This window comes from Aythya ferina (assembly GCF_964211825.1).
Source record: "Aythya ferina genome assembly, contig: HAP1_SCAFFOLD_104, whole genome shotgun sequence".
Lineage (NCBI taxonomy): Eukaryota > Metazoa > Chordata > Aves > Anseriformes > Anatidae > Aythya > Aythya ferina.
In genome coordinates this window covers 180506-207123 of record NW_028181415.1, presented here as the reverse complement: position 1 = coordinate 207123, position 26618 = coordinate 180506, and the positions used below count along the sequence as shown (strand labels likewise).

Here is a 26618-nt window from a genome sequence, read left to right as displayed (position 1 = left end):
ATAAGGTACGCTACTCTTGGTGATTTTTTTCTCCCCCTTAGAATAAAGGAGATTACAAACACTTTCTGCAGTTGCTAAATAGCTAAAAAAGAAACAAACAAGACCATTTCTTTCTGGAGGAGGTTCCCACAATGAAAGCACGGGGATAAAGGATGTGATGGCCACAGAATTCCATTCATCTAGTAAGTATCAATGCTAATTGATCTCACGTGTATAGTACGATCCACAAACATTTAAATTAGGAGACTGGTTAAAAATGATGATAGCTAAAACAATATTTAGCTTAGACCAGGTATACTTGTATCCTGGTCCTGACATTCTTCAGAAAGGAATTAGAAACATTGACCTAGAAATGCTTCCCCTCCAAAGATCTGAGTTTTGATTTTTTAAAGAAAAATAGGTGCCTTATACTTCAAACCTCAAGTCAACCTCTACAAATGCTAATTATCTTAGCTGCCGTCAGAAGCAGGATGCTTCAGTAGAGAACGCATCGTCCTTTACTGTGTATTGATCATTCAGAGCTTCCATTTGGCATTTCAGTTTCGAATCCACAATAAAACCTATGCGTTATATTCCAGACTTGCCCAAAAACAAGACACGCACATGCAAATAATAAAATTCTACCACCATTATGTCTGAAAGGTTTAAGTTGATTGCACAAACCACAAGTTTTTGCTTTAGCAGAATTATAAAGAAGTGGATGCTGTGGTTATACCTTGCTGTCGGTCCTCCTTTAGTGCAAGCTGTGCATGTGGGAAGATCTTCTGCACAACTTGTAAAATATTCTCTACTGATCTTTGAAAAAGTGGCTTGAAAATGGGTGATAGTGCTTGTACGGGCGAAGTCTCGATCCTGTTTGAAGCTGGAACAACCTTCTTCATAGCCATGAAAAAGTCCTTCGCTTTTATTTTAATAGAATTAACATCTAGCTGCAATTTCTCCCTACTTGCATAAATCTGAGGATAGCATCGGCGTAGAGAGCACAGCGCAGCTTCAGTACAGAGGGATTTGATATCTGCACCACAGTATCCTAACAAACAAAAATCAAACGTTACATCAGTCAAGGCCCAGGTTTACAACATGCAACATTTAAAGAATTTGTAATGCCAAAACCAAACAGCTTAACAGGGAATTCAAAGTGCTACCGCTCTGCAGGGAAGTTTCATGTTGCTCACTGCCTGATATCCTGCGCTTATGCAGCTGAAGCAGACTCCTCATCAAAAACTATACTCTTGAGGAAGATGCCCCAAAACCATTTAATGTTCTCAGACAACAAGAGGAACGACAACAAAGAGTAAATAGATGAAAGCATCTCACTCTGATTGCTATGAAGGTGTGCCAGCTGCCTCGTTGACTAGTTGTGCAGCAAGGCACAAGAGCATGGGTACTGCCTGGTACAAGCTAAGGTTCTTTACAACTTGGTCACAAGCAAGAATCCGTTTCTGTTTCAGTCTTACCAATGCATTTCTCAGCTAGTTCATCAAGCAACATGTCCGGTGGCTGAGGGGTCCAGTCACGAGTATGAATCTTGACAATTTCTTTTCTAGCCTGGAAGCAAAATCATTGCATTTTAGCTTGTCCCAAGTTTTCCTTAAAAATACCAACAAGAAACAAACAAACCAAAAAGCAAACAAACAAACAACAAAAAACAAAACAGTCCTCCCTCAAAACCCCTCATCTATTAATACGCTTTTCTTACTTGCTCAACTTTCAAGTATTTTACAGTTATTTAATATACACTCTGCATTTTCAACCAGGAAATTGAATATTTCTTATTTGTTATACTGAACTTTTTCTAGGAACCTACAGTGAAAGAAAAGGCATTTATAGCTTCAATAACAAGTTTCCAAACTACGAGACCTAAGGACCCAGAGGAAAATACTGTAATGAAAAATTTATCCAGAAACATTTCTTTGCTGTCCAAAGAACTTCTCTAAAACTTAGCAAGCTTTCATTGGGACAGTCTCATTACTTCATCACATTTGCTTTCCAGTCAGTAAATTCACAGAAAGCACTTCTGGCACAATGCTTCCAATTGCTACAATTACTATAAAGAAGAAAAGAATTATGACTCAAACTACTACCACCGAGCAGGGGCACAATCAAATGCAAACACGTCCCCTATTCATTCATAAGCGAAGGATTGAGACCAAAAACACAACTTCATGATGAAAACACCCAAGTGGACTAAATAATTAAGCAAACAGGTACAACTTTGGGAATGAAAGGTTTGATTATAGAACTAACTACTTGGTGGTATCATCCTGACCATATATATCCAGTACCAGATTTGCCCTCCATGGAACAACGCAGTGTCTCCACGTATCACTCTTTTGTTCAAGTTGTCAATTATTTTTTTCCTATAAAGTTGGACTTTGCCATGGTAGCACTTACATTGAATTTAAGTTCTCACCTCTTTATCTGGCAAGTTGAAGAGGAAGTGTCTGCCAAAGCGTCCTGGTCTTCGTAAAGCAGGATCTATAGAATCCAGTCTGTTGGTAGCTCCGATTACCACGATCTCCCCTCTGTTATCTATGCCATCCATAAGCGTGTGAAGAGTTGAAACAATGGAAATAATAGAAAAATATAAGTTTTACTTACTGGTTCAGTACATTTTGTTACATTCCACATGACTTTCTTGATGCCGGAATAACCTTCTTCCTAGTGGTCATTCAAAACTGGGAAAAAAATAGTCTACCAAGTCGGTTTTTTTTTGATTTGATAATAAATCTGCAGACTGTTAAGTCATCAAGCACTTCAAGACTGTTTGAAATAATCTCTACGTTAATATAAAAGGAGTACCGCACACTTCTGCTCAGGAAGATAATCACGGAAAATGTCAACTTTGATTTTAGATGTTGAATTTGTTGCAGTGAGATCTTCCTCATCGCACGATTCTATTTGGATTTAAACCATATTATCTATGGAGAGACCAAGATTAGGACAAGAACAGCACAGAGTTCAGCATGAAGCCAATCAGGAGCTCAAGTTTGTATTCTTTGTATTCCACTTTATCCTTCTCTTGCTGGAAGGACCTGCTTTTTGAGTCTCCTTCTCTTCACTAGGAGCATGCTCCCTCTTGCTTTGGTAGTGCTCTTTCTCAGTGGTTTTAGTCTTGTCCTCTGTATCTTGGCATCTCTCTGTAACAGCTGAGGAGGAAAGGTTTTTAGAGCTACATTCAGTGTCAGACTCGAGAGAGGAAGTTTGCCGCAATTTCTCACCAGGCTCACAAGACTCTTTGCCGGACAAAACGCTTTCTTTTGAAATGAGGTCACGTTCTTTTGATCTTCTTGCTTTCTCCTTGTCTCCACCGTCATCACATTGGTACTATGCGAGGTATTCATCGTTCCCAGGAGATTTCGGAGGGTCCACGACACTGCACAAAATAAAATCACGTTTCTCACTTCTGCTGAAGGACGTGAATATTAAGACTAAAACCTTCCAACGTCAAACAAACAAACAAAAACCTCCGGACTACAGGAACCCTCGCAAAGATATGCCATTTAGAAACCTCTCCTGTGATTAGGACACCTTCTTCAGCTCCCAGAGAAAGTGCTTTTTCCCCTCTTGCTTCTGAAGCCATTGCACTAAAAAAGCAAACGCATCTGTCTCCCTCCACATGCCGCTCTGATTAAGAGCCAGAATATTCAAAACCACTCTATTTGTTCTCCCCACATAGCCGAAAAAACACCAGTTGAAACAGTTTTCTACCTCTCTCCACCAATTTACATTCACATATCCTATGACTGCAAAAATAGAAGGCAGGGCTCAGGGAACAGCAAATGTTGGAAATGAAAAAAAGCAGCCTGTTTCTTCAGAGTCTTAAGCCTATGCTGCTAGGAAAACAAAACAAAACAAAACAAAACAAGAGGAGAGGAGAACAACAGCGGGAAATTTACCTATTCTCCAGGTGTTCAATTGCAAAGCCTCCTCTGGAGGATCAATAGCTGCGAATTCAGCGTGCTTAGGAGAAATCAGATCTACATCTGAACCATAACTATTTCAGTAGTATCACTAACTTCTGTTACTCTGAAGAAGCAGTCAGCACCATTTCTATGATAGCAAAGAGATGGATAGAGTCTGTTATTCACATCAAGTAGTCAGGCAGGTTTCTTTAGGAAGGCTGGGTTTCACTAGAACATTACTAGCCTGTAAGCCTCATGGCATCACCTTCCATCTTGACTGCTGAACCTCCTTGCTCCCTACTATCTTCTTTGCCAAGATACAGCTGTCCACATTTACTTTTCCTACTTGGCTGGACTGAATTTAAGAAGATCTTGCATCTAAGAAAGGGAACAAAAGCTGCTGCCCAGCAGCGTCTGGCTCAGGGAGGAGTGAGAAAGCTCTGTGCAGCCCCCAAGGTCCGTGCAGCAGGAGGCAGGAGGTGCTCCAGGCTCCCAGCAGCAGTTCCCCTGCGGCCTGTGCAGGGAGAGGCCCCTGGTGGAGCAGGCTGTCCCCCTGCAGCCCATGGGTCCCCCGTGGAGCAGATCTCCACGCTGCAGCCCCCCTGCGGGTGGAGGAGCCCCCGGTGGAGCAGGTGGCTGTGGCCTGGAGGAGGCCGCGGCCTGTGGAGAGCCCCCGCAGGAGCAGGCCCCGGGCTGGACTGGAACAGGCTGTGCTGAGCCTGCTTTGCCCGTGACGCTCCTTGTGGAGTGATCTCCCTGTCCTTCTGGCAGCCCTTGAGCCCTTGCCAGCCTCTTTTCTCCCCTTGGCGTTGGAGGAGGGGCAGGGAGAGAGCGCTTGTGCTGGAGCTCATCTGCCCATCTGAGGAAAACCACCACGGCTCTGTCTTGCCGCTGCTGCAGCACGCTGGTAGCAGCCAGCACCGTCTGTTCTTCGAGCCTCAGCAAGCCCACAGCATCTTCCCAGAAGGGATCCCTTTCCTTCACGCCTGACAGGCGCCGCCTCCAGAGGCTGAGGGCTTGTGCCCCGTTTGCAAGCGCTTTCTCAGTGCCCCCTTCCCCAGAGAAGGATCCCAGCTGCTTGGCTTCCCTGCCCTCTGCTGCCAGGCTCCCGCAGCTGCTATCCCAGCAGCGCAGCAGCCAGCTGACAATGTGCTCGCCTGGAGGACAGCTGCAATCTTGTCCCATGGCTCGCAGCTCGCCCAGGGATGGGGATCACCTGCTTCCAGCTGCTTTTCTATCTAATCTCCTTTCCAACAGCCTCCTGTGCCCTGGGATGGCCCTACCTTGGGGTAGGCTGCCTCGCCTTTCTCTTGCTCCTTCCTCTTCTTGGGAGGACTTTCTGCCCTTCTGAAACGAGATGACTTCTGCATGCATTCCTTCCCCTTGTGTGTATTGGTGCCTGAGACAGCAGCGGGGTCGGCCCCGGAGCCAGCTGTAGGGACTGTGCCAGGCTTGGAGGGGCTGCAGGGAACATGCCAGGGGCTGGAGTGGCTGGATGTGAAGTACTATCAGTAAAGAATTTCTTCCTAACATATATTAGAAATCTAACTTTTCAATGTAAAGCTATTAGTCCATGTCCTGTCACTCCAGGCCCTGATAAAGACCCCCTCCCCAGCTTTCCTATAGGTTGCCTTTAAGTACAGGAAGGCTCTCAGCCTGGCACACAGTAAAAGTGATGGCAGATCCTTCACTATATTATTTGAATTTCACGTAAATAGAACAGACTATCAACTTACTTAGGAGAAGTAATACAATTTCAGAACTATTCAAAACCAAAGGCATTCCAAACTAAGTTTAAGTTCAGAGGAAATCCAAAGAAAAAAACTAATTTTGAAACTAATAATCAGAGACCATAATCTTCTTCAAATGATAGATTTTCCTCCTGTACTGGGTAATATTGGTCTGTCTTTAATGCTCATCCAGACATGGCTTTGACACCGAGTATCTTGCTTTGCCTCTGCATTAAGTCTTCTTCTCATGTGAGGTAAATGTCCTGCTCTTATGGGATGGGCCTAGGAGACACACGCGCTGTGTCTTATGATGCTTGGATATCATCTTAATTCTGGGTGAAGATGAAAGGTCTCACTGCTTCCTGAACAGGGAAGTGGATGTCTGCAGTTAAGAACCCTCTGTCTAATCTAGAAACATGAAGGAAGGAGTTTGCTGGATTGCAAGTGACAGTGAAGAAAGCCACAGGTGACATATCAGACTGATTAAAATGTTATTTAGCTCAGGGCATGGCTAATGAAGTGGAGCTGGAATAGTTTGACGACTGTAATTACGCTCACTATCACTGTGACTTGTTTATAGGATGGTAATGCCTAAAGGTCCCACTGGAGCCTGAAACAAGGTTGTGCTGGGTGCTGCACGTGCATATCTCAGTAGCGCTTTGATAGCTAGTGATACAAACAGACAAAACAGAGATTGAAAGGAGAAACGGGGGGACAGAGATAAGAGGATCTTCCTGCAGGTCATTTAGGGTATGAGCCAGGACTTCAGTGCATCCAGCTCTCTAGTGCTCTGCTGGCCCAGTGAGATGAATGGAAAACATTGCAGCCTTGGAAAAATAGTGCTTCTTCTAATTCTTTGGCCAGTTTTGATGATTTAGGACTGCTCTATTTATTTATTTATTTATTTTACTTTCCCCATTTGTGCTGGAGAAGGTGAACTTTTTAAATACCTATTCTGAATTCAAATATCATTTTCATTGTTATGTTTCTGTTTTGTTGGCACTATTCGTAATGACGTCTACCCTTCAGTGGAAGCAAAAGCTTATCATACCATAAAACTGATAAAACAAAACATAAAACAAAACCAGGCTTAGAATGAATTTTTTGAGGCTTACAAATGCAAACTTTGAAATCTAAGGAAATGAATCATTGAGTCTGACTAAGCATCTCTGGGACTGGAGTGCAGAGAAGGCAGAGTTAAAATTCAAAATTCCGATGGGAAAAAAGCAATGAGAAAAGGTACATTTCAGAGGTTAAAAACTGCAAAAATAAAGTACGAATGACCCAAAACCTCCTTCACATAGAAAATTAAACAATAATAGTGAATGATACTTAAGCCACAGAACCCAGGGGGAACAAAGAGAACAAATTAGGACAGTTGCATACTCGAGGCAAAAATAGATCAAAAGTTAATGATGTCTCAAATGCTGCAAATCTTATTTCCTGCATCTAACAGCAACAACAATGTGATATTAAGGGCAGTGACAGGATTCCCATTGCAAATGAGGGTAGGGCACTAGGCACAACATCATCTGAGGTGAAATAAAAATCTACAGTGATTCAAGTGAAAAATGACAAGCTGATATCTACCTAGCCTATTAACAGCATTGGCACACAGAACAACAACTCAAGTAGGAAAAATACATCACAACTGTGCAAATCAGGGATAGTCCCCAGAACGGGAGAGTAACAAATATACTTCTGTCCAGGAGAATGTAAAGAGTGATCCAGACAAGTGCAGGCCTGTTAGTTTGACATCAACGCTGGGCAAAGTTTTGTAGCAAGAAGAGATAAGACTAGGGAAGTAGCGGGTAATGTGGAATTTACAAGATAATTTATTAAAGCTAATTTGTTTTCAGAGAATTTAGTAGCTTGCCTTTGTAGGACCAGTGCTCCCCTACACAGGGGATGAACTACATCTATTTCACTTTCTGTGAGCTTCTGATACCTTATCTATGGATTTGGGCTTTGGGGCTGCAAGTGAATCAAGGGAGTTTGCAATTGTTCACACTGTTCGAAGAGGGAATTACCGGCAAAGGAGAGGTTCCCTGTAGTGATTCTCAGAGACAGTTCTGAAACTGCAGCTGCTAAGGAGGCAAAGACTCATGGAGAAATGTAGGCTGGAAGGGAGCTCTGAAAACCCAACCTCCTATTCAGAGCAGAGATGACTTCAAATTTAGGTATGTTCATATGGACATGGTGGCCGAAGACTAAAAATTACATATGAGCTTTGAGATTTCCAGGTGACATAAAGTTGGGAAGTACTACCGAGTCTGACAGAAGGATATCCCTTGTGATTGAAATGGTTCAGGTGAAGTGACATTTGATAATACAAAGTAGAGCCATGCTTAGAGATTCTCAACAAAGGTTTTTTTTTTTTTTTTTTTTTTTTTTTTTGTCATGTTTGCTATATGGCAGTCAGGAGTTTAAAACAAACAATAAAACAACAAAACCCCATGTTCATGCACTGTTAACAGAAGAACTGAAAAAGTTAAGTGGTTATATGGTGTGTATGGCTATTCTTTTTTTTTTTTTTTTTTTTCTCCAGTATAAATATACCTGACAGGGCAGCCCTGCCACACATATAAGACATGAGGCAAAATTCTGCCACTTGTATTCACATTGAACTTAGGAGGAAGTGTTCAGAAGACAGAAGGAACAAGTTGCCTATTGTGTGGAAGGGAATTAAAGGACATCATTCTGCTCAGCCAGATGCCAGTTGAGAGAAAAATATGATGTCTCTGTGAAAATGCATTTCTTGAGTAAATATCAAGGAGAATTAGGAAATGTGTAAGTTGGGAGATACATCTGAAATGATGATTGCAATTGCCTTATGAGGAACTTTGGACAGGAAATTGGTAGAAACTTCCCATTTCAAGAATAAAGTGCACCATAGATATGAAGTCAGCATTCACCTAAAGAGTAGAGGCCAACTCAAAGCCCCCACAACAAAGCAGTGGACAAACCAGAACACTAACATGTTGTGGTCTAGAGTCACACAGATATACATAAGTTTACTATACCTAAACATCTGAGGGGTTCCTTTGAGAGGCGGAGGGCTTGTGCCCCATTTCCATTTCCACTCTCAGTGTCCCCTGCCTCAGAGAAGGATCCCAGCTGCTTGGCTTCCCTGGCCTCTGATGCCAGGCTACCAGAGCAGGTATCCCAGCATCGCAGCAAACAGGTGACAATTTGAGTGCCACAGCAGTCCTCATTGCGAGCTGGACGCTCAGGGCACTTGCGGCCACCCACCTTTGTGAGCTCCAAGGCTGACAGTGACTCTCTGCTGAGCTGCCACAGCTCTCAGGCATCCCGGTGACAGAGCATTCGGCGCAAAGCTGACTGCCAGGAGAAAAGGCTGCCGTGAAATGGCTGCTCCACAATGCCAGGAGCAAGGTCTGCTGGGCTGGGGGTTCGCAGGGGAGCTCAGCCTTGGGCCTGGCAACTGCGCCTGGAAGCCAGGGATGGCCTTGGTGTGCAGCTGGACACCTGGGCCTGAGAAAGCAAGGTCTCTTTCCAGACACTTGGCACCATCGTCACCCAGTGGCTGTCTCAGGGGGATGAGAGAAATGCACAGAATCTCTTGCTTTCCTGAAAAAGGGATGCATTTTGACCTCAAAGCGAGCTCCTTTCTCTCGGAAGCATCACGTCCTCCTGTCTTTCTTGTATTTGGCTATGACTTTAGGAATCCCTGCAATCCCTGCAGCTGTGTCCCCTGCCAGCTTCTTGGGTGCCCCAAGCATCCTCGCTTGCAGGGCAGTAGAAGATGCAGAAAAGGCCTTGCCTTAGTGGAAGCACTGCCCTGCAGGAGCTCCAACATCCCTCTCAGCAGCACGCTGTAGCCCCCAGATGCCCCTGAAATGGCACATTTCAGCTACTGGGAAGGAAATGAGCTCGCTCAAGGTGAGCTACCCGCTCAAGGCCCAGGTGTCTGTGAGGCGGTGTTGGCAAGGAGTCCTGTTGTGTGAGTCCGTTCTTTGTGGGTGCTCCGTCCCCACAAGGCTTGCTTTTCAAGGCCCAGGAGAGTCTTGTGGGCACTGGCCTGGGGTCCCAGGCTGAGCCAGCTGCTGGCTGGCAATCAGGGAGGCTCGCTCGGTGTCTTGGCTTGGGTTTGCGTGGCCAGGCTGTGGGAGCGGGGGGCTGCAGGGGTGTCCTCTGTGAGGAGAATGCAGCAGCTGCCCCATGGGAGCTCAGGGCCGCTGCCAGGAGGCTCCTTCCAGGAGGGACCACCCGCTGCTGCCCAGAACGCAGAGCAAAAGGATGATGTTTGCGCCTGGGGGAGAGCCCATCTAAGAAAGGGAACAAAAGCTGCTGCCCAGCAGCGTCTGGCTCAGGGAGGAGTGAGAAAGCTCTGTGCAGCCCCCAAGGTCCATGCAGCAGGAGGCAGGAGGTGCTCCAGGCTCCCAGCAGCAGTTCCCCTGCGGCCTGTGCAGGGAGAGGCCCCTGGTGGAGCAGGCTGTCCCCCTGCAGCCCATGGGTCCCCCGTGGAGCAGATCTCCACGCTGCAGCCCCCCTGTGGCTGGAGGAGCCCCCTGTGGAGCAGGTGGCTGTGGCCTGGAGGAGGCCGCGGCCTGTGGAGAGCCCCCGCAGGAGCAGGCCCCGGGCTGGACTGGAACAGGCTGTGCTGAGCCTGCTTTGCCCGTGACGCTCCTTGTGGAGTGATCTCCCTGTCCTTCTGGCAGCCCTTGAGCCCTTGCCAGCCTCTTTTCTCCCCTTGGCGTTGGAGGAGGGGCAGGGAGAGAGCGCTTGTGCTGGAGCTCAGCTGCCCAGCTGAGGAAAACCACCACGGCTCTGTCTTGCCGCTGCTGCAGCACGCTGGTAGCAGCCAGCACCGTCTGTTCTTCGAGCCTCAGCAAGCCCACAGCATCTTCCCAGAAGGGATCCCTTTCCTTCACGCCTCCAGAGGCTGAGGGCTTGTGCCCTGTTTGCAAGCGCTTTCTCAGTGCCCCCTTTCCCAGAGAAGGATCCCAGCTGCTTGGCTTCCCTGCCCTCTGCTGCCAGGCTCCCGCAGCTGCTATCCCAGCAGCGCAGCAGCCAGCTGACAATGTGCTCGCCTGGAGGACAGCTGCAATCTTGTCCCATGGCTCGCAGCTCACCCAGGGATGGGGATCACCTGCTTCCTGCTGCTTTTCTATCTAATCTCCTTTCCAACAGCCTCCTGTGCCCTGGGATGGCCCTACCTTGGGGTAGGCTGCCTCGCCTTCCTCTTGCTCCTTCCCCTCCTTGGGAGGACTTTCTGCCCTTCCGAAACGAGATGACTTCTGCATGCATTCCTTCCCCTTGTGTGTATTGGTGCCTGAGACAGCAGCGGGGTCGTCCCCGGAGCCAGCTGTAGGGCCTGTGCCAGGCTTGGAGGTGCTGCAGGGAACATGCCAGGGGCTGGAGGGGCTGCAGGGAACATGCCAGGGGCTCGAGGGGCTGCAGGGTGTGTGACAAGGCTTTGAGGGGCCTCAGGTCCTGCCGCAGTGGTTGAAGTCGATGCAGGGAACATCAGAGTTGTTGGAGGGGCTAAAGGTAAAATGCCAGGGCTTGCAGCAGCTGCAGGCTGCGTCACAGCTTTGCATCAGGTCAAGACGCATTTTCCTAGAACCATACATTTCCTCCTGGAGGGGCTGAAGAGCATGGAATGGTCTTCAAAATGCACAGAGCAGACCCCAGCAAATGTAGAGCTGCTGCTAGCAAGTAGGTAACTTTATTGTTCCTGTTGTTAATTTTGTTTCACAACAACAGATGCAAATATGTATCTTGAATGAGGGCAAAGGTGACCTTGGATCTGAAGCACACAGGCGTTCGCTAGTGTCCCCCCATCCGGAGTGAATCCAGAATGACTCGGAAGGAAAAATAAAGTCCAAACCAGTGCGTTGTGATGAAGAGAGTTTAATAGGGTAGAAAAGGAATAAAAACCAACAAAATAATAAATAATGATACTTACAGTTTATAAGATATTAATATATAAAAATATTTAATACTATTAAATACTTATAATTTTATAATAATAAAACAATGCCATACTGTACAACACAGTCAATAAAGTGGATTTAATTAAATAAATAAGAAAACCAATAAATTAAATGAAAATTTAAAAATTTAAATTTAATACAAATAAAACCCATTTGTCCCATTCCAATGAATTGCTATCCCCATCATCACTTCCCATCCCACTGATCATTTGCTGTCCCCAAAACCTCCCAGTTCTTATCCCCTTGGCATGCCAGTGCAAGAAGAAGTGCTCTGCAGGCAGAGGCCTTGCTGAGTGACCACCTAAGGAGAGGAATTTAATCCAGAAGGCAGGAAAGAAGAGCAATGCCCCGAAAGAAGAAGCAAGTCTTGTCTCTCAGCCCTTTGGTGTCCCAAGCAGCAGTTGCCATGGCCAAGCTTTCCCAGCCCAGCTGCTGCCAGCATCTCCCCAGCTTGCCATTGCCACCTTCCTGGGTGAGGCGCGCGCGCATTTGCCATTGGCGCTGTTGCCATCCCTGTGAGTGGCAAGCCCATCCCCTAGCTCCAGCACGGGAGAGGGGAGAGGGCAAGCGAGAGGGGCAAGGGCTGAGGAGCGTGGCTGAAGCTGGAGCACGTGCTTCACGCGGCTGGCAGGCCCAGCGCTCTGGGCGCCGGCTCTATGGCAGCGTCCCCTGTTCATGCTGTGCTGCCTGGTGGTGCTGGCACCTCCCTTTCCTTGCCGCCAGCTGGGGGCCGGGGGGCAGCGGGCACAGCGCTGGAGCCTGGCACTGTCGGCGGGGCGCTGGGCATGCTGCTGGGGCTGCTGGAGGTGGGCTGCGGCTGCACACAGGCCAGCTGGCACGCTGGCCCCAGCGCCTTGGCCCTGGCCCCCAGCGGCTGCAAAGTCTCGCTGGGGGTCTTTGTCCCCGGCTGCTGGCGCTGCAGCGTCTTGGCCCCGCTGGCCTGGGGACAGAGCCTGTCCTGGGGCCGCACGGCACGGGGCTCCCCACTCGGAGTCTCCGGCAGCAGCCGCGCTCTGCGGGGAGGTGGCGCCGCTGCTCCTTGCCCCCCTGCAGCCCCCGGGCTTCGCGCTCTCTTGCTGGGTGCCGTGCTGCTGTTGATCGCCAGCTGCTGCCCGCTGCTGCCTGCTTCCCTGCTGCTGCCAGCCACCGTGCTGCTGCCACCCGTCTTCCCCTGGCACGGTCTCTTGCGGCCTTGGCCAGCCTGGCCCAGCAGCGTCTTCCTCTCCTTGCCGCGGGGGTTCTCTGTCGTCGGCCTCCTGTGCTGGCAGCTCTGCGCTGTCCCGGGGGTGCTGCTGGGCGCAGGGCGCTTGGCCCCCCGCTTGGTGCCGGTGGACGCAGGGGCAGGCGGGGGGCTCTTGAGGGGACCCAGGGGGCGTTTGGGCAGGGGTCTCCTATGGTCACTGCGGCCCTTGGGGTTGGGGCGTTTCTTGGGGGAACTCGGGGGGGATTTGGGCTGGGGTCTACGAAGGGGACTGCGGCCCTTGGGGTTGGGGCGGGTCTTGAGGGAACGCTGGGGGGGTTGGGGCTGGGGTCTACTAAGGGCACTGAGGAGCTGGGTGTCAGGGAGGCTCCTGGGGGGACTCAGGGGTGGACTGGGTAGGGGGCTCCTAAGCGCACTGGGCAGGGGACTGGCTGCAGGGCTGAGCGGGGGGCTCACTGCTGGCACGACGGGGGACTGCAGCGACAGCCCACCCTCAAGCTTCTCGGGGCGCAGCCCAGGGGTTGAGGGGACCTCACCGAGGGCTCCTGTGGCTTCCAGTCCCTGCGTGCTCGGCTCCTCGATGTCCTCGCAGAGGTCGGGCAGCTGCGAGAGGAAGCGGCTGAGGGCAGGACTGCTGGGCAAATCGGGGAAGGCGTCCTGGGGCTCCACGGCATCGAGCCAGCTGAGCAGCTCCTCCATGCCGGGGATGGGGATGTCCAGGTCGGCCAGGAGCTCGTCCTGCATGTGCTGCAGCTGCTGGCTGTCCCCTGCCAGCTCTGGAAAGGCCTCGGCAAAGGCATCAGGGCCCAGCTCGGGCAGCTGCGGGGGCTCCTCAGGCACCTGCGGGGCTGTCGCCGCTGAGGACGAAGCAAGAAAATCCCCCAAGACGGGCGATGTCAGCTTTCCCATGGCCCCTGGGTGTGGGGCGCCCAGCGGCCGGCTGTGCCAGCCCCAAACTCACCGTCAGGCGTCGCCGTCTGGGTGCTGGCGGTCCTTGGAGCCTGGGCAGGCTTGGGGGCAGTGGGGCCGGGCAGCGGGGGCCCCTGGTCCTCGCTGAGCCCCACGGCGTGCAAGCAGGGCTCCGGCAGCTGCCCCCGGCTGCTGCTCAGGGTGCGGGGCGTGGGGAGCGCCTGCCCCCGCAGCGGAGGCCCCGGGACGAGGGGTGGCGGGGGGTTGCGCTGGGCGGGGGCCTGCAACAGGCAGGTGCCTGCGGGGTGCAGGAGCTCCCCATGGAGCACGGCCCTGGGCCCCAGCCCCAGCGCATGGTGGGGTACCAGTGTCCCCGTCACCATGGGCTGTCCCCACTGATGGACGGGGGCACAGGGAGGAGCGGTGTGGGGGAGCTGCCCCCCGGCGGGGAGCTGCACCAGCTGCAGCTGGTGCCCCATGGTTGGGAGCTGCACCAGCTGCAGGTTTTGCTCCACAGCGGGGAGCTGCACCAGCTGCAGGTTTTGCCCCACAGCGGGAAGCTGCACCAGCTGCAGCTGGTGCCCCACGGCGGGGAGCTGCCCCACAGCAGGGAGCTGCCCCCCGGCGGGGAGCTGCCCAAGCTGCAGGTGGTGCCCCTGGGCTGGGAGGTGCCCCCCAGGTGACAGCTGCAGCACCTGCCCCTGGACCCCCGGCACCACGTGCCAGACGGTGGCCTGGGGCAGCGCGGAGGGGAGGGTGGGTACCTGCGGGGGCTGCAAGGGCAGCGCCGTCGCTCCGGGGAGGGAGGGCAGCAGCCAGGCAGCCACCGTTGGCGGCACGGCTGGGACGACGAAGGGGGAGTTTTGCGTCTGCGCAAGCCGCGGAAGCCGTCTGGGGAAACCCTCTGTGGGAAAAAGGCCGCTGGGCTGAGCTCTGGGGCGCTGGGCTCGCCAGCAGGGCCGCAGCCCCGGGAGGAGCGGGAGCCGGCTGCTGGACCTGCCATGGTGGCTGGAGAGTGGGGCGGTTGCTTGGGGAACCCGGGCAACGGGGGTTCCGTCCCAACGGCTCACCAGCCCCTCGCCGACATCTTGGGGAGGACTGCAGGCTTTGGACCCAAGCAGGCTGCCCAGCGCAAGACTTGGCCATGTTCATTAGAACATTACTAGCCTCTAAGCCTCATGGCATCACCTTCCATCTTGACTGCTAAACCTCCTTGCTCCCTACTATCTTCTTTGCCAAGATACAGCTGTCCGTCCACATTTACTTTTCCTACTTGGCTGGACTGAATTTAAGAAGGGAGCTTGCAACTCTTCCTCTTGTTTGCCACTTCATCATCAAACCAGATGAAAACCATTTGCCTTTAACCTCTTTATTTCAGGCCTTCTTTCCTAGTGGCCATTCAAAACTGGGAAAAAAATAGTCTACCAAGTGGGGTTTTTTTTTGATTTGATAATAAATCTGCAGACTGTTAAGTCATCAAGCACTTCAAGACTGTTTGAAATAATCTCGAGATTAATATAAAAGGAATTCCTCACACACGCTGCGGCCGCTTACCTTTAGTATAGTCGTTGGATGCGATGGAGCAGTATTTCTTGCTTTCGCCTGCACTGGAAGTCTTCCCTTCCTTGTAAGGTTGTTTACTGCTCTCACTTCTGCATTACTGACATGAAGAGCCATCTGGAGGATGGGATTCTTCCTTCTTCTCCCGCGTTATCTTCTGGAAACGAGGATCTAAGTGTTCCAAGGAGCCTTTTGCTTTCCTGGTGTTTCTCCTTTTTCTTCTTTTTCTTCTCCTTTTTCTTCTTTTTCTTACGCTTGCGATTGGCATTGTCAAAGCGGAGCGCACAGAAACACAAATCATGAAGTCTGAAAGAAACATGCAAGTTAAAAAGGGAAAAAAAGATGTGGCACTTGTTGCCTATATGAAACCTGATTTATTTTACCACAGGTGATGATTTGCAGCATGTCAGCTATTTTGTGGTGCTTTGTGCACACGCAACTTACTTTAGATGCAGCAAACTTAAGCTGTCAGATTGAAGGACCATAGGTCCTGGTTTGTACACAGATCATTAACAACGGCTAGCTCTGGAATACGTGCAAGCAGAAAAAATCTTTTAACCTAATCTGGAATGGTGTACGGATGTGATTCGAACTATGTGGTCCAAAGCTAGTGCTCTGACACAATTCAGCAAGAGCTTTCCTGTCTTCACTGATCAACCTAACAACATGATCCCCAGCCAGCTGGTGCTATCTAAAGAACTTAGAAACTACCAGAAAAAAAAAAAAAAAAAAAAAAAAAAAAAAAAAAAAGGAAGACATGAGAAGCACCCAGAAAAGAATTAGGATAAAAAATGCGGAGTATGCCGGAATCCTTGCTTACTTGGAATCCTTCTCTCCATGTTTATCCTTAGACTTCTTTTTCTTCCAGAACTTGTGATATTTTTGCATTTTTTTCACCACCTAAAAGCTCCTTTTCTATCTTTCTGTCTTTCCTTTCTATTTCACTTTCACTACCTTCTGCACGGGTATATTTTCTTTTTCTGTTTCCTTCTGTTTCATTTTTCTGGCGACAGTTCTCCAAATGAGCTGACACAGGTGGAAGCGCATGTCTTTCACGAGAATGTCTTCCGGAATGTTGCTGAGGTACCGAGCAACGATGCAAGTCTGCTCGGGGTGTGCCAAAGCGACGTACATCTTCCTCTCTCAAGAGGGAACCGTGAGGCCATCTGCTTTTGTAATGATAATGCTTATGTGACCTGCTGTAGTAAGTTGCAGTCGATCTGTCAAAGGCTGAATCGCCGTGAGAGAACTTTCTCTCTCTACTGTCTCCTGTCGCATGAGGTGAATAGTAATCACTGTAATAGCCACATCTTTCCCATCTCCGTGCTTCGTCTCGATAGTATCTTTCTCTGCTCCAACTTCTTTCCCCTTTGGATCGGTAGTACCTATTGCTACTTTGTTCTGATCTTCCTCCGCTGCCAGATCTGTACTTTGAATATTTGACTGCTCTTCTGCCATTCTCAGGGCTGTTTCTTTCACGAGGGAAAGATCTGTACCTGCTTCCCTCCCAGTACTCCTGCTTGTGACTCTTTTGCTCAACAAATTCCACGCTCTGAGAACACCTCCTCTTGCTGGAAGGACCTGCTTTTTGACTCTCCTTCTCTTCACTAGGAGCATGTTCCCTCTTGCTTCGGTAATGCTCTTTCTCAGTGGTTTTAGTCTTGTCCTTTGTATCTTGGCGTCTATCTGCAATAGCTAAGGAAGAAAGATTGTTAGAGCTACATTCAGTGTCAGACTTGAGAGAGGAAGTTTGCCGCAATTTCTCACCAGGCTCACAAGACTCTTTGCCGGACAAAACATTTTCTTTTGAAATGAGGTCACGTTCTTTTGATCTTCTTGCTTTCTCCTTGTCTCCACAGTCATCACATTGGTACTGGGCGAGGTATTCATCATTCCCAGGAGATTTCGGAGGTTCCGCAACACTGCATAAAATAAAAACCCATTTCTCACTTCTGCTGAAGGACGTGAATATTAAGAGTAAAACCTTCCAAAGGCAAACAAACAAACAAAAACCTCCGGACTACAGGAACCCTCGCAATGATATGCCATTTAGAAACCTCTCCTGTGATTAGGACACCTTCTTCAGCTCCCAGAGAAAGTGCTTTTTCCCCTCTTGCTTCTGAAGCCATTGCACTAAAAAAGCAAACGCATCTGTCTCCTTCCACCTGTTGCTCTGAGAAAAAAGGCATAGGGGCGAGCGGGGAACAGCCAGTGTTTCTCCAGACAGTGGAGAAAAATGGAAAAACATTCTATAAAGGAACACAAGTTCTCCTTGAGGCACCAACCTGCATCAGAGTGATATGCTCAGTGCTGATCATTAGTTCTGTTCGTGACACTGGACACACAGTATGGAATTGTACTAATTTAAATCCTTCCATTAAATACTATTAGTAGACAGATAAAACTGTAACGAACTTCCATAAAGTCTTGTCTTAATCAGACTGTGCTCATTTTACCTCATTTCCTCTGACAAGCTGTTCAGCTGGCTGGCTCTGAAGGACTCCGTGATGACTTCTCGATTGACTGAAGGCATAGCTCCAGGCATCTGCAATTAAAACGCACAAGTCAGCAGACAAAAAAATACTATTTGTAGTAGTACTGAGGACTAGTCTTGTCAGAATGTCTCCATTAAATGGTAAGCAAGACCGCTGTGAGTTGTATGCATTATCTACACTTCAAAGATAACCCCAACTCACCCCCCAAAATCTACTTTAGGAAACTTAGGAATTTTTATCTCAGCTGAGCTTAAGTTGACAAGTTCTAATGTAAGCTCAGGTCTGCAAATTCTAAGGAGATAATACCACAAAGTCTTACGATCACATGTGTGCTGTGTTTTCTCAGTATTTCACCTGAATTAGGAACACAATAAACACTCCCGAATACATCGTAGGTGAGAAATTCTCGATGGAGCAAATCTATGTTTCAAGCGATCCATTTGTTTTAGAAAAGAACATCTCAGAAGGTTTAACAGGTTCAACTCGGCAAGTGGAATCATCAAGTTTCAGTCCGTTTTCTTTAGATTCAGTAACTAACCTAATAGCACCATTTAGTGAATCTGTTTTTGGCAGCTCATGCTGGGATCTTCCTTTGTCAGCATTCTGACAGGAAGAATTGGAATGCTGCAATGTACGGACTACCTTTCCAACCAAAATTCCATTAGAGGACATTGCATTGCATTTCAAATTCCTTTGAAATAAGCCCTTTGACTCCTCCTCAGATTTTCCTGAAGATTCTGCACCATAAGGGACTGTGTTATCAGAGCTGAGTTTAGGATTTTCATTCACTGTTGGCTCCACAAAAATTTCATCAGAAACTTTTTTGTTTGTTTGCATTTGCTTCATTTGCATTACCGAATTTGTAATTGTGGATGAAGGAACAGCCTGGTAGAGATCTTCATCCTCCACAGCACTGCTAAGACAGTCAGGCTGTGACACAGTCTGACGAGCAGGCAATTTATTGTGAATACTGATGGTGATCTTCTGTTTTCTTGACGTATCAGTCATTGAAGGCCTGGTAATTGCCTGGTTTTGAACACAGGCCATTGGTGGTGCTGAAGATGGCCTTTTTAGGGTGACACCAGTGGTCTTTGTGTCCTCTTTTATGGATCCATTTCCATTTAAACGGCTTGAATTCTGTATTTAAAAAGAAGAAATTGCAAGATGGATTAACGCAAACACTGCATGTAACATTTTGAAACACAAAACTCTCCTACTGAGTGTTTCTACAAATGGTCTTAACACCTAAAAAGAAAAACACACTGCCCTTTAAGGATAAATGCAAGTCCAATAAGCGTATTCAATTCCTGCTTTTGGTTTACTGCAGATTGGTATCAAATTAACATCATCTTTGAAAACCAGCCAAGCAACTTAACATTACCTGCTGCTATTCCCAAATATATTTATTTTCCCCTTTAAACATACCCTGAAAAGCCTGAAGTAATCGTTCTGGTGCTCAGGAATAAGACATTTAGTTTTCCCTGTCTTAGCTAAAGTGACGAGGATAGGAAAAACAAGTCCTCTTTTAAATGATTTGAGGATTAGTACACTCTGCTTAAATAGTCAAAGAGCGTAGCTCTCTGTGCTTTAGAAAGCTGTCTTGGAGGTATAAAGTAATGGAGTCGCATGGCTGCACAATTTAGCAGTAACCACTGTTTGAATGACTCTGGCTGTAGCATGAGGGCTGTGAAGAAAGCTGCAGCGTGGGAAGGAAAACAAAACTAAGATGCCGAAAACCAAACAAAAAACCCCACACCAAACCCCAAACCCACTAGCAGTTTGGTGCCGTTATCTGCCCTCCCGCTTCCCTGAATTACCTTAATCATATGAGGAAGAAGTCGTGGTCCCAGAAATCCAGCCTGCTTACTATTAGCCCCCTGCTGACCAGGAGGGAATGAACAGGGATAAGATGGTGCTGGCAAGTAAAACGCACGTTCTCCAAGTGTCAAATCATAGCGCCTTCAGAAAAGAGCAGTGATCGTAGTTTAGTTTTTCTTTCAGCCTACTCTTGGATTAAATCCCATCCTATCATTTTAGAGGAACAGCTCATACGATATGGAAGCCTTCTCCACAGAAGGCTTCGCCAAGACTACAGACTGAAAAGTAGAGAACAGTCTTCCTACTAAGACTATCACTTGCAGAGCAATAATTCATTCTTACACCACAGATGACCTTCATTTCTCTCCTTCTCTAAAGTAGCCAGCTACAGATAACACATAGATAGCAATTTACACAAGTGCTGCAGTTTAAGGCCAAGCAACAAAAGACAATAAACGACACAGAGAATTTCAGGTTAGACAGAACTGAATTAGACAAATAATAATCTTCTCCCGGGATAGCAAGAAAAACACTTGCAAAACAGAAAAATATCAATAACAGGAAAGTAAATCTCTTCTGAACACATTTTAAGATTTGTTATTACCTGATATAAAAAAGTATGTAAGCTTGCTGACCAAGAACTCTTTTAATGTCAGTACGCACTACTTTAGCATCATTCATCTGATACCAAAGTCCATTACCAGCCTGCAAATAAAGACAACGATTTCTTTAGGTGAATTGCACGTTTTCCAATTGAAATCACGGATAGGAACAAAATACACACATGTCAAATAAAAATATAATGAAATCTTTTTCCCTAGAAACAGTAGCTGCTAGTCATGCTTTAATTGGTTTGCCAGCACAACCTTTACCCTGTTAGAAATGCTGTTGACTTCTACCTTTACATAGCATATATAGTGTCCTGAGTGACAGCTGACACCGTGATGTACCAGCACCGCGTATAAGGCATAGAGCAGTGGTTCTCCCATTGACTGCGACATGTAGGCTCTCAGGTCCAAATACTCCGGATATTTCACCTCCTAAAGAGACATCAAGAAGATAGAAAAATTATCCCAGAGTACTTCGTGGACTAGCCAGAGAAAAACACTTCCAAAAAACACAGACTAGAATTGATTTCTAGAATATATTTCTCGAATATATTTCTTGATTCACTACAAATAAGTCTTCCCATAAACAACGGTTAAGACTAGAAGTTGCAGAGAACGGTTTCCTGATGAATCAGCCTTCTCAGAGGAAAGCATATGCTTCTTGTCAAGCGGGAACTTTATTGATATTAAGAGAAAGAATAAGCCATAGTCGTTAGTCTACAATTATTGTCTGAAAATATTAACAACTTTCAGCTTTGGGGGATGTCCCATTACGCAATGATATAGTTGCATTACAGTGGTAAATATACCTTGTTGATCTTTCCACCTGTGAAATCTGCAAATCTTTTCAGTGATATTGTGAGAACCTTGGAAGAACGGTGTATGGTAAATCTCTTGGATGCAGGAACCATCTTTTTACACCTTAAAAACAAGCAGAGATAAGTGTTTGAAGGCATCTTCTTTTTTCGCCCCCAAAACAAACTCCTTTTAATGTCTCACGCATGCCTATGCTATTTGAATGATATTTACTTGCATAATAGGTTGGTCTTTTTTCTTTTCATAAACCCATGCACTGCGTGTCAGGTTTGTTAATACACAGAAGAAGGTCAATTTTCCCAACAACTCAGAGCATAGCGGGAACAGGAATCTCTCACAAAAGAGTATGACCAGGTTGGATGGCAAGGTACCATTTCTTGGTCTACAAAAGTGGCTATTTGAACTCCAATCCTGGATACATTCTTTCAGCTTTCAAGGGAAATACAAATACTGAAAGCGGAACGAGAGAGCCTTGGTTCCCAGGGCTAGAAATTGCAAATAATCTCCAACATAGGTCGACTATCAACATCAAAAATACAACAGAAACACATGGTCATTCTACAGGAGGGAGACATTTAACAGTAGGAAGTCTTCATGTACTGAGCTTGTCTGGAAAGACACTGAACCCATCTGCCATCCTTTGAAACAAAATAGTTCAGTTTGACACATTGCCCGCTCCAAGGTAGGACCTACGGTGTAAGCAGTGAAAATTAGCCACTAGCCCAGAGAACAACGGAAACTGGGCAGTTTACATCAAGAAAAGTACTGTCGAGAGCTAATAAAGAGAAAGAACAAAAGTAGCTCTTTTTGAATTCTGATGGCAAAATACAAGCCAGAGAATTGCAAACCCATAGGGAATGCCTATGAACAAGACTTCCCCCCTCCAAAGAAACAAAAATCCAAGTCTTTTATAAACTTCCACAAAACTTGTAAGTAGATCCAAAGTTTAGAGGTAGTCCAACAGAGTCATGCAACATAGAAAACTGACATCTAGGATTAAGACCTAAGTCGTCAAAATCTTACTCGCTACATTTATAGCAATTCTCTCCATCCAGCTCTTCAGGTTTCACAAAGAGTTCCAGAGCTCTGCTAACAGACGAAACCGCCTAGAGCAGCGAGAAAGAAGAGCGCAAAGTCACCGTAATTCAAAATTCCAGACACATACTAGTAGTTTATAAGAGAATCTTACTAACATACTCAAGCGATCTACTAGGAGCACTGTGAAGAAGGAGGCAGAAAGAGCATGCTCAGCATTGACCTCACCTGGAAGGCATTTGACTTTGGAACAAATACTTTCCCAGTTGCCTACACAGCATCTATAGTGTGCTTTGTCATCAATACTGGGGACAAATTCATCAGTCTAACAATTAGATGTATATTGAGGTAGAACAACAAAGAAGTATGACAGCATTATAATTTTTGCAGAAAGAGAATTCTTTCCCCTTAAACCCAATGCAAATGTGGAGACTATTTACATGGGTTCCACGGAAGGACAGAGTCCAATCCACTTCCTTAGCACCACCAAGCTCTTATGTTTTAACATTATATGTGGTTTGGTTTTTTAAGTTAAACAAGTTTAATTTAGAAAGTTATGCATGTACTTAAACATCATGAATTATATTTAGAAAACATCTTACCTTTATATCCAAAGTGATATCAAGAAATGCCTCATACGTATCTGAAACTGCTTTGCAATTCAAGCACTTCACTGGAAGCAAAATATAAATGCTTAACATTATGTGAAGGAGACTAACTGCCCAAATTCAAGTTGTTGACAGATACTACTTTAGACAAACTACAGACTGCTTTACTACCGACAAAAGACACAGATCAGTTCTAAGGACAGGAATATTTTTTCAAGTACCTCTCGATCTTAGAAATCCTCCAAATATTTGATGAATGATGGTGGTAGCTTGAGAAGATCTGTCCAATCTGGAAATAAATTATAATCAGACCTCAGAAGATTTAAGGCACAGAGTTAACTCTTCAAAGAGTTTGATGAAAACCAAGGATGATGTAGACTTGCGTTGCTGATAGTAAATAAGGCACTAAAAGGTGCTAGAGATCATTTCTGAGAGTAAATAAAGGACTAGAAGGTGCTAGAGAATGTATGAAAGTGAACTTGTTTATGCTTACTCGGTGCTTCCGTTCAAGCACGCTTCCTGCATAGCATCAACAGTATAGCGCAAGAACTCGTGTGCGTCTTCTTGACTGCCAAAACGGAAATGTTGTCCTATTCCTAAATAAGAAGATGATAGTATTGACCTCATTTAAAAATGAAATCATTCTTGTATTTCTAAAATCTCTCTTCATTGGAGTGTTAAAACCACTTAGACACATCAAATAATTATTTGAAGATTACAAGCTATCGAAAAGAAACACATCTGAAGCCACTTACGACTGAGATTACTGATAACATGCGTAGGCTCGATGGCATCAACAGTGCAACGCAGGGCCTGGTTAATGTGAGTCTCCATCGTGCACATCATGCAAAAATCTTGTTCACGACCTGAAGAGTGAAAGAACAAAGCATCCCAGTCCAGCAAAATATCCATACCTACAAACATCTAAGTACAATTTAAACTGTAGATACAATATCCACTCTCCTTGCTACATTCTATTCTCCCAAGATGCCAATGTCCCAACAGTCTTGTAACATTTCATTTCACACAACTTGACAGAAGAAAAATATCCACTAAGCCTGTATTCAAATGCATTTTGTGATGAGAAATCTAAAAGACTACTGCAAAGTCGCAGTTGTAAAGGCTGACAGGAATGTGAACTCCACAGGCTGCAAAATGTATTACTCTCTAAAATTACTACCAAATGCATTACTGTCCAATGCACTTCATTATTCCCATGAAGCAATAAATGATCCTTTAATAAACAAACAAACAAACAAACAAACAAATAACTAAATAAATAAAACATGGTGCATTAATTGCACTCCATATGCTATTCGGAGCCCACTGCTAATACAGTGCTCAAAGCCAGCTGCTACAGGTAAAATCAGGCAAATAAGCTTATCTCACAGAATCACTGCTGTTCTTTCACCTTCAGAGCTATCCAACAGATTCAAAATACTGTTAGAAAGTACTCACATGACTGGCTGTGCTCAAGAGAAAGCATGTAATTGGCAAGTGGGGGTGTGTAGGTCAAACACTGTAGAGTAGCATTAAGAAAACATGTGTTGCCAAGATTGTACAGGCCAACTCCAACACTTTGTGTTTCTTGCCAATCCATACAAATCTTCTCAGGTGGAAAAAGAATGCTCTGTGGCGGAGCAATTCCATCATTAACGACTGCAAGAAAGTTAAATTTAAAAAGAGATCTTGTTTGTTTGTTTCGAAGAAAGGTATTTAAAAAAATACTATTCTGCAGGAGCACCTAGAGGAGCTAGCTACAATCCAAACCAGAAAAACTTATTGCAGACAGCTTTAATACCACCAAATTCAAATTGGCTGGTCAACACAATGTTTTGGGGGAAAAAAAAAAAAACAAACAAAAAAAAACTTTAGTCAACCATTTTAATTTTTCTAAGGCAAGGCTAACTGCCATTCTGTTTGTAGCACCTAATGCCAAGTTCCTCTCCATCTATAATCTTTAACCTGATTAACTCAACTACTGTTTTTTTCCGTATTATAACTTAAACCACAAACTTAGACTTGAAATTATACGGTAAAAACGTAAAAACTAGGAACTAGGAATGACGGTACCCCTACAGATACCAGATCTTTTCCTGAGCAATGTTATCCTTCAAAAAACCTGTGAAAAATGGAAGCTGTGAATAGCAACAATCAAACACTTTTCTCTGCAAAACAGAAAAGACATGGAGGAATCTCTGCATTACAAAAAGCTCCCCATATTTCTCTGTTGACTGTAAATATATCAAAATTAATTTCTGTAACATCAGTCACTTCAGTTGCCTTAGGGGATTCGCTTTTCAAGTCTTTGTTCACGGTAGTCCCCTTCTCTAGCAGTGCAACAAGTAAGAACTGCATTTTCTACTTTTGCTTTGAAGACAATGGAGGCAGGATAAAACGCACACTTACTTAGATCTCTTGGGGCAAAAGCCTTAGATTTTTCAGATGATCTACAGTAAATAGCACCTCCACGTCCTTGGGCCACAGAGACTTGGCTTGAATCTTCTGCAGGCACTATCCGGCCCCAGTTGGCGGTGCGTGACATCAGTATTTTAGGACTTGGTTTCTTGGATTTGCCAGACCGCCTTGAAGAGGGCTTTTTAGGCTTTGAAGATTTGGGCTTCTTAGCTACGGTCATTGTTCACATCTGCGACAGAGACAGAAGTTCTGGTTGACGTAAGACTATCAAGAAGCATTCCAAGAAGAAAAGAGTAACAGAAGTCCTGTCACTTAATCTCAAAGAAACAGCCTTAAGAACTAAATCGCTGGTATGAATGATTTAAAAAGAATCCCCAAACTAAACACACAAAGTGAAAATTTCCATCTAAACTCTATCAGTATTACTTTTCGCTTCTGCAGAACTAGTGGCTGATGCCACTTCTTTCCCTTCCGTAGGATTTTAATCCATTACAACTCTGGAGTCTTTTTAATATAAAAATGTAGAAGACATTCTCTGAGGGGAATCAGTTATTTATTGATTTCCGGAGTTGCGCAATTATCTGTTAATTAGTACCTATGATCTAATAGATAATTGTTGCAATTATCTATTGCTGGCATTAGTAACGGAACACTATTACTTCACTGCCTGCGTTTTTCTGTTTCGTCTGCACAAAGGTACCCAGAACTCACTGCTACTTTTCTTCTGTCTTTCCAGGGCTCGCCCTCTACCTCACTGTCTACTGCACCAGTCATGAGGGGTTTGTTGTGATTCTATAATGAGCCTAGCTTTTAAATACACCTTTTCTGGGCGTCACTTGGTGACGGCAAGTTAATTTGTGAGGGCTCCTCAGTCTACATCATGCGGTCGCTTTTTCCAGGTGAAAAAGCGGAGCCGTAAGTGGCAGTACACTAAAGCCCTGGCATGCTGAGATCCAAGAGGAGAGATGTTTGGCCCTCCTTTTCACTCCTGGGAACCATATACCTCAAAACCCACAGAGGATGGGCTATATCTCAGAGAAATCTTGGGAAAGGAGAGCATGAAGAGCATGTTTGCAAATTTATTTCTCCCTGGGCTTCTTCTGCTTCTCCAAGAAAGACGAGTTTGAATATAACTTTGGCAGCAGTACTTCTGGTGTTTTACTCCTACCACATTTAAAACTCCTACGACAAACTGAAAAGTTAGACTAAAAAGCAGCTCTTTCCGTTCTCCTTTCTAAAGTTGCACGCTTTCCTCATGCAAAACAACAGGGGAATGTAAGCTAGAAACGGAAATGCTGAATGTAAAACAAAACAAAACAAACCTCAGCCCTCCAGGACAAAAGCCAATAACTGCTACAAAGTCCTTTTTAAAATGCTGATTAGGTTTCAAGGTGATACCACTTTAAATAAGCGTAGTTGTGTGTCCATAGGCAGAAGCTGAATAATGACAGGATGAACTTCTATACTTCATGTTTTGTTACTGTCTTACTGTAGCACACAGGGACTTGTTACCTTTAGGGAAACCACTAACCTCATGGAGGGTTTAAAACATAAG

The 26618-nt window shown here is 46.1% G+C and overlaps 1 pseudogene across 1 annotated transcript; it reads right to left on the bottom strand.

The window, feature by feature from the left end:
* Positions 1-16081: 16081 nt before the first annotated feature.
* Positions 16082-25283, bottom strand: LOC311428639 (ubiquitin carboxyl-terminal hydrolase 42-like; annotated as a pseudogene). Its single transcript has 15 exons — positions 25055-25283; positions 24104-24304; positions 23401-23511; positions 23139-23241; positions 22867-22934; positions 22640-22710; positions 22026-22108; positions 20996-21107; positions 20478-20618; positions 20183-20283; positions 19578-19719; positions 18616-18897; positions 17722-17810; positions 17033-17187; positions 16082-16960 (listed from the first exon to the last, which is right to left on the bottom strand). The product of its transcript is annotated as a ubiquitin carboxyl-terminal hydrolase 42-like (transcript).
* Between the last annotated feature and the right edge of the window lie 1335 nt (positions 25284-26618).